The following is an 8,145-nucleotide window of genomic DNA, read 5'->3' on the forward strand; positions in this document are numbered from 1 at the left end:
CTCCTCTCTGGATAAAAAATAGAATAAGGGTAATGTAAAGCAGAGCCTATAGCAACAATACATTTCTGAACGTTAACACTCAAATGTCAAGGGGTAGCAGTTAATTATGTTATCTTTCTTATGTAACCCCGTAAATGATAAACATAACCCCTTTGGAAATGCTGAACCATTGACAATAAATGGAAACAACGGGATTACGTTCCGCAGGGTGTTCTAACATGCGTTTTATCTAAAAATGTTTTCTTGGCTATGAGATGACGTACTGTTCTTGCAATATTGACTTGAGAAAACTGTTGTTTACCGGAAGATCAGGTGCGTTCTCTAAGGCTGAATCCAAGTATATTAATTATGCGTGAGAACATAAGAAACATGTTCTACCAGTATTGCAAGCCTAAGAGTGTTATTAGATACTTAATAAACCGTCAAAAGCAATTAAAATATTTATATGTGTATTGTTTCAAATAATAGTATATCTTCAAAAGACTGTGTGTTTAAATTTATTTATTTATGCTCGTTTTTGAAGGCAAAGTATATAGTCTGCATCATAACCCGATGCCCTATACACATGTAATATGCTATTGTCGACTGTTTTACAAATAGTAATCAACATTACAATGTATCGAACTGTTGAACGGTAAACCGTATGAACTGTTACCCGCGCGTGAGGAGGCTACTTCATAGGTACGTCATGGGTTTTACCGAGATTCTCAAAAAATCTGCATATGGTTTATATCCGGTATTGTTTTTGTTATTTGAATTGGTTCCCGGAGAAAACCGAAGTAATTTCAAGCGCTCAATCGTCTATATGATCAAGATCATTATAAGATATAAACAAATCAATATCAGACGTAAACAAACGAGGTTGTGACTTGTCGATGTTTCAACTTCAATATATTTGCTTTACAAAAGTATTTTTCTTTTTCGTGCTTGACCAAAAATATATAATCCGATAATAAAACAATTGTTGCATTGGCATTTGTGTGAAATTGTGTTATGTCGGGGAAGATATTCTGAAATTGCCCTCAGCATATTGGCCTCGGAAAAACAGTTCAGAAGTCATCCTTTTCACCTCGAGACATCAGTTTTGACTGTTACACAAAAGCCCATGCAACAACTGTATAATATTGTTCTTGCAAAAATATGAGTAACTATTAAGCTAGTAGCAATGCGATTCATAGATAACATTATTGAAAGGAAACTTTCAGCAAAACAAAGTTGTTGTTGTTGACTGTTTGTTTTCTTTTAATACGTTAAACGATATTTTGAAAAATGCAGTTGTTAAAGTAGTTGGTAATAGATTTTAGCGAGGTATAAGAATTGCCAGTTTTTCATATTTTACTTGTGAACAGAGGCCGTTTTAACAATCCTTAAATTTAAAGAAATATGACAACACGTTAGGACTCTTTTATCCCCGTAAATAAAATCATTAGCGCAATTTGAAAATAAGTTTTTAATATGTATCGAATATGATCTGTGATTTTCAAGAGTTTCCAGATGTGCATCACATTTTTACGGTTGCATAGAGGAGAAAATATGTATTCAATTTCGTGGCCTGGACTTACAAACTCGTTCCCTGGACTAAGTATGTCGAAGCCATAACATATTGCCTCGCTCCAATAACCTAACTTTCTCGTGGCCACGACTTAAAGATAAATAAGGATTGGTTTGATAAGGCATTACAAAATTCATTATAGACTATCAGAGTTTCTGGAACTATCACACTTACCGTTGAAAGATTGAGAATTTGACATTTACTGACGTTAGAAAACCGATAAGTTATAGAGATTTCCATATTCCCTAGATTGGGACATTATCGAAATGCGCCGGTTTGCCTTGCTAACGAAAGCATACAAACAGACAATGAAATGGATATTGTCAAGTTTTGCGCTCGACTTTGCATTTCTAACTCTCAAATGCTAAGGGCTTGCTGTTAATTATTAAGTATGCAACCGGTTAAAATATAAGCATAACGCCTTCGAAGCACATTCAAATTACTTCGGCTTACCTGCGATCTGTCCTGAATTCATCATCTAGGCTTAAAGTCGCACACCTTTCACATTTCAAAGGTTAAAAATGAGTGTTTATCAATTTCAAAAAAAAAAAGATAAACGTTGAAACAGTCTGCATGTTAGTCTGTGAATCTAATCCTGTTATTCCAGTCCGCATATTTCTGCCCGTATTAAAGGGGAAAAGACAAATATCATAATTTTTCATTTGTGGCAAGATGTGTCCTTTTGTCTCACGCTGTAATGTTGATATACAAATTTAGTAGTACGTGTTGTTTTTCGGGGTATTAATTCAAAGGATTAGGTATGTGGTTTGTCAAAACTACAACGTTGAGGAATATCCAACTGTTCAAAAACCAGTTCAGTTTGTTTTTTATTCCGTAAGAATAAGCCGTGATTTGTCCTTTGTTATATTGTAATAGAATTGTCAATAGCATTATTGCGCCGCAAAAAGTGTATCATAACTTAAATGACGTATTCTCGGGGGCCACGTCATGAACCAATAAATCTTTAATACGGTTTTAATCGGCAACAGAAAACAAATTATTATGCATAGCTCTTCTATACAAAAAGAAATGAAAAAACGGGTATTGAGAAATGCCAACACGTTTTGTTTGTTTTTTAAATGCTAATTTATAAGCGCAACTAGCGTTATTGTATATCGGCCGGTAGTGTTAGCATGTTCCTGTATACAAACTACTTGGACGCCGGGGTTCGATGACCGTCTAAGACCGGCAGCAGTTTATGTCAATTCGGTGTCCGCACTTACCCTGGAATCAAACGAACCCTTGGGGTCCCGGTTGTTTAAGGAGAAACGAAAAGGCCCAGTGGCGACACAGCAGGCAAAAGTTCCATTCTGATTGTGTCCAGCAAAATGGCTGGACTCGCCTCGTTGGACAGCATGTTTTTGTTTTATTCTTCATTTGCCGATGGAATTATAATACTAATGCGGTTGCTGTTAGTTTTCATTGATTATCTCATAATCTTGTTTTTGATTGTTTGCGCTTATCAGCGCATGAATTTTATATTGTATGTATAAAATACAATGTCGTATTGATCAACTTGTTACTGAATTTAGAAGATACTTAACAATTTAAAGCATTCATCAGTCAATCGTCCATTTTAATTAATAAGACTTCGTGGGTTGATTTTACATATTTTTTTCTTCATTATTACAGTTTGACAAAAACGATTATTTTGACAGTTTGGTCATTTTTTTTCAAAAGTGACCTCTTTTTTATTTTATTCATTGAGCCTTCTTTAGTATCTAACAATTATTTGGTCATGTGTATGTTAATCAATAATGATTTATAATTTATTATATATCAAATTTGACGTCATTAGCGAACATGATTCCTGTGGATGTTTTGATAACCTTGATGTTTTGCTACTGGGCTTGTCCGGATAGTTCATATTGTATCACATCATAAGCAGGCAATCATTGCCGTTTTTACATATTTTCGAAAAGGCCTTTTACTTTAATTTAATACATTGTTATATCTTATTAAGTTTGTTTTGTTATTCTATCGCTTGATTAAAAAAGTTTTGTAGCTAACGGTTTTACCTCAACATAACTCATTTTCGCAGAAGACATCACATATGAATGATATCATGATATACTAAGTTTTGATCTTAGATGACCGTTTCAGTCAGAGTTGGTGAACTATTTTGGCAACTAATTATAGTTTATGTTATTATTTCTAAACAAAATAATTTCACCATCAGTGATCTATATTGTCACCTATGGTTTAGATGGTTAGCATTTATAACAAACATACGTCATGGAAAATAGATTTCTTGATTAAATCAAATTTCGTCCCTATCAGCGATACACTTAGCAATAATGATATTGAGTCACATTTTCACAGAAAGCTTTAAATGCAGATAATGCAGTAAACCTTGGTGTTTTGCTACTGGGCTTGACCGGATAGTTCATATTGCATTTTGAACAACTTGATACACCTCTCAGTGTCTTAATTTAATTCATTTAAACTAGAAATCCTATTGTTTCGTGACTTAGTCAGTCTATTTAAATAGACCAATTAATATATTTAAATATCATGCCATACAATGTCTTTGAAGCGTAGTTCGCTGCATTTAGTTTGCAATTGAAATCTATGTATCATTTTACATAGTATGTTTTATCTTACATACTACATAATTTTTTATTTCTTCAGACGGCGCTGTCGATCTGTGATATTGAAGAGGATACCAAATAAAATGGTCATATATTTGAACCCATTATGTCATTAAGATGCATATTTCTGTACAGACACGTTCTAATTAATTGTTTCAGTAAGTCTATATACGTATTGATCTTTAGTCGAAAGATGAATGCGTTCCTTCAAATGATTGGATAAAATGCGATCGTCTTTCGAAACCAATTACATTATGTAGAAATATGGTTCGGTAAGGCTATCAGAGTTTGTGTAAAAATCACATTTTCCGGAGATATATTAGGGATATGACATTTCCCGATGTAAAAATTAACAAGATTATAGAAATTTCAAATCACCCTTGATTCAGACTTTAAACAAGCACCGGTTTGTTAAGTAAAAATGTAGAACAATTAAACTGGCATAAAGTATGGATAATGTAAACCATGATAAAGCATGGTCTTGTGCGCGAACTTCATATTTCTGAACGTTAACTCTCCAAGAAATATCAATCTAAACCTCAACTCATTTTACCATATTTTACCGTATTTTAAATATAATGTGTTATTGAAAGATTTTGACAATATTTCAAAGAAAACTTATTCTAGAGCAGGAAATGTACTTCAGTAATTGTTAAAAGGCTGTGAAGTACTTAGGTACATTTTTGGCCGTAGAATATGTTTCCATTTGAATCTAGACCAAATGTTTTAATCAATATATTTGATGATAGAATGCGGTTCAAAAATGTGTAAAATCATATATTTATTCAATCAATTTTGATGTTATATGGTACAATATGTTGAGATTGATTTGACTTAAGTATTTTCGTTATATTGGGGCCTGTATTATAAATATTATGGACGATAAGTTAGTTCCTTATTCCTTATTCCTTATTCCTTTTTCGAATAAGGAATAGGGAACTGGTTCCTTACTCCTTATTCAAAATAAATAATTGTAGATATGCATAAACACACTTCTTTGTGATATTTTCATCACATTCAATTAAACAACTTTGTGAATAAAATAATGCACGATAATAGAAAAAATCGAATAAGGAATAAGGAACTAGTTCCCTATTCCTTATTCAAACTCGAATAAGGAATAAAAACTTTTTAAGTAATACATGTTTTTTCCAATAACTATGCAGAAGTGGTCTACATAAAAAGTTTACAGAAATGCATTGTCTATTCAAGAAGGTTTTAAATCTTCAAGTGCTTTAAAAACGTTCCAAAAACCGAATAAGTAACAGAATTTACGAAAAAACCTTAATTTCAAAGTGCTTAATTTGCTAATTTTTTGAAGAAATATAAAAAATTAATCTTTTTAAACAACTTGAATGAATGCATTTACTTATTTAAAGGGATGGAGAGTTTCAATTTCTTTATAACGAACTAAGTCGAATAAGGAATAAGGAACTAGTTATATTTTTATAACAGAAACGGTGAATTTTCAACTTTTTAATTAAGACATATTTTGATCAAATAACTATGCAGAAGTGGACTACATAAAAAGTTTACAGAAATGCATTGTCTATTCAAGAAGGTTTCAGTGCTTCAAGTGCTTTAAAAACGTTCCAAAAACCGAATAAGTAACAGAATTTACGAAAAAACCTCAATTTCAAAATGCTTAATTTGCTATTTTTTGAAGAAATATCAAAAATTAATCTTTTTAAACAACTTTAATAAATGCATTTACTTATTTAAAGGAATGGAGGGTTTCAATTTCTTTATAACGCACACTAAGTCGAATAAGGAATAAGGAACTAGTTCCCTATTCCTTATTCAAAGTCGAATAAGTAACAGAAACGGTGAATTTTCAACTGTTTAATTAAGACATATTTTGATCCAATAACTATGCAGAAGTGGACTAAATAAAAAATGCATTGTCTATTCAAGAGAGTTTTAGTACTTAAAGTGCTTTAAAAACGTACCAAATTCCGAATAAGGAACAGAAATCTGGAAAACTTCAAAATGTTAACTTACTCGTTTGATCATTTTTCGACAATATAACTGTGCAGAGGTGGTCTAGATAAAAAAGTTTAAAGAAATGCATTGTCTATTCAAGAGAGTTTTAGTGCTTAAATAAGTTTAAAAACGTACCAAAATGCGAATAAGGTACAGAATTTACGAAAAAATACTGAATTTCAAAGTGCTTCATATATGCTATTTTTTGACGAAATATCAATTGCACATTGATCTTATCAAATAGTTTGAATAAATGCGTTGTCTATTGAGCAGGATGGAGTGTTCCAAGTACTTTATAACGCACACTAAGTCGAATAAGGAATAAGGAACTAGTTCCCTATGTCTTATTCAAACTCGAACAAGGAACAGAAATGGTGAATTTTCAACTTTTTGATTTAGACATATTTTGATCAAATAACTATGCAGAAGAGGTCTACATAAAAAGTTTACAAAAATGCATTGTCTCTTTAAGAAAGTTTTAGTACTTAAAGTGCTTTAAAAACATACCAAACTCCGAATAAGGAACAGAAATCTGGAAAACTTCAAAAAATTAACTTACTCGTTTATCACTTTTCGACAAAATAAATGTGCAGAGGTGGTCTATATAAAAAGTTTAAAGAAATGCATTGTCTATTCAAGACAGTTTTAGTACTTAACGTGCTTTCAAAACGTACCAAACTCCGAATAAGGAACAGAAATCTGGAAAACTTCAAAATGTTAACTTACTCGTTTTATCACTTTTCGACAAAATAACTGTGCAGAAATGGTCTATATAAAAAGATTACAGAAATGCATTGTCTATTCAAGAGAGTTTTTGTACTTAAAGTGCTTTAAAAACGTATCAAACTCCGAATAAGGAACAAAAATCTGGAAAACTTCTAAAAGTTAACTTACTCGTTTTATCATTTTTCGACAATATAACTGTGCAGAGGTGGTCTATATAAAAAGTTTAAAGAAATGCGTTGTCTATTCAAGAGAGTTTTAGTACTTAAAGTGCTTTAAAAACGTACCAAACTCCGAATAAGGAACAGAAATATTGAAAACGTCAAAAAATTTACTTACTCGTTTTATCACTTTTCGACAAAATAACTATGCAGAAGTTGTCTATATAAAAAGTTTAAAGAAATGCATTGTCTATTCAAGAGAGTTTTAGTGCTTAAAGTGCTTTAAAAACGCTCCAAAATCCGAATTAGGAACAGAATTTACGAAAAAATACTGAATTTCAAAGTGCTTCATATGCTATGTTTTTGACGAAATATCAATTGCACATTGATCTTATCAAATAGTTTGAATAAATGCGTTGTCTTATTGAGCAGGATGGAGTGTTCCAAGTACTTTATGCAATTCATCGACAATGCATTTCTGTAAACTTTTTATGTAGACCACTTCTGCATAGTTATTTGATCAAAACATGTCTTAATTAAAAAGTTGAAAATTCACCGTTTCTGTTCCTTATTCGAGTCTGAATAAGGAATAGGGAACTAGTTCCTTATTCCTTATTTGACTCAGTGTGCGTTATAAAGAAATTGAAACCCTCCATTCCTTTAAATAAGTTAATGCATTTATTCAAGTTGTTTAAAAAGATTATTTTTTTATATTTCTTTAAAAAACTAGCAAATTAAGCACTTTGAAATTGAGGTTTTTTCGTAAATTCTGTTACTTATTCGGTTTTTGGAACGTTTTTAAAGCACTTGAAGCACTAAAACCTTCTTTAATAGACAATGCATTTCTGTAAACTTTTTATGTAGACCACTTCTGCATAGTTATTGGAAAAAAAATGTATTACTTAAAAAGTTTTTATTCCTTATTCGAGTTTGAATAAGGAATATGCAACTAGTTTATTTTGAATCAGGAATAAGGAACCAGTTCCCTATTCCTTATTCGAAAAAGGAATAAGGAATAAGGAATAAGGAACTAACTTATCGTCCATATAAATATTAAACAAAGCAACATATCAGCGGTGAAACGGCAGCGTTGATGCAATTGCGCAATGTTTCTGCTCTACTTCAGGGGGGAAAG

The sequence above is a fragment of the Mya arenaria genome, chromosome 4 (assembly GCF_026914265.1).
Source record: "Mya arenaria isolate MELC-2E11 chromosome 4, ASM2691426v1".
Taxonomy (NCBI): domain Eukaryota; kingdom Metazoa; phylum Mollusca; class Bivalvia; order Myida; family Myidae; genus Mya; species Mya arenaria.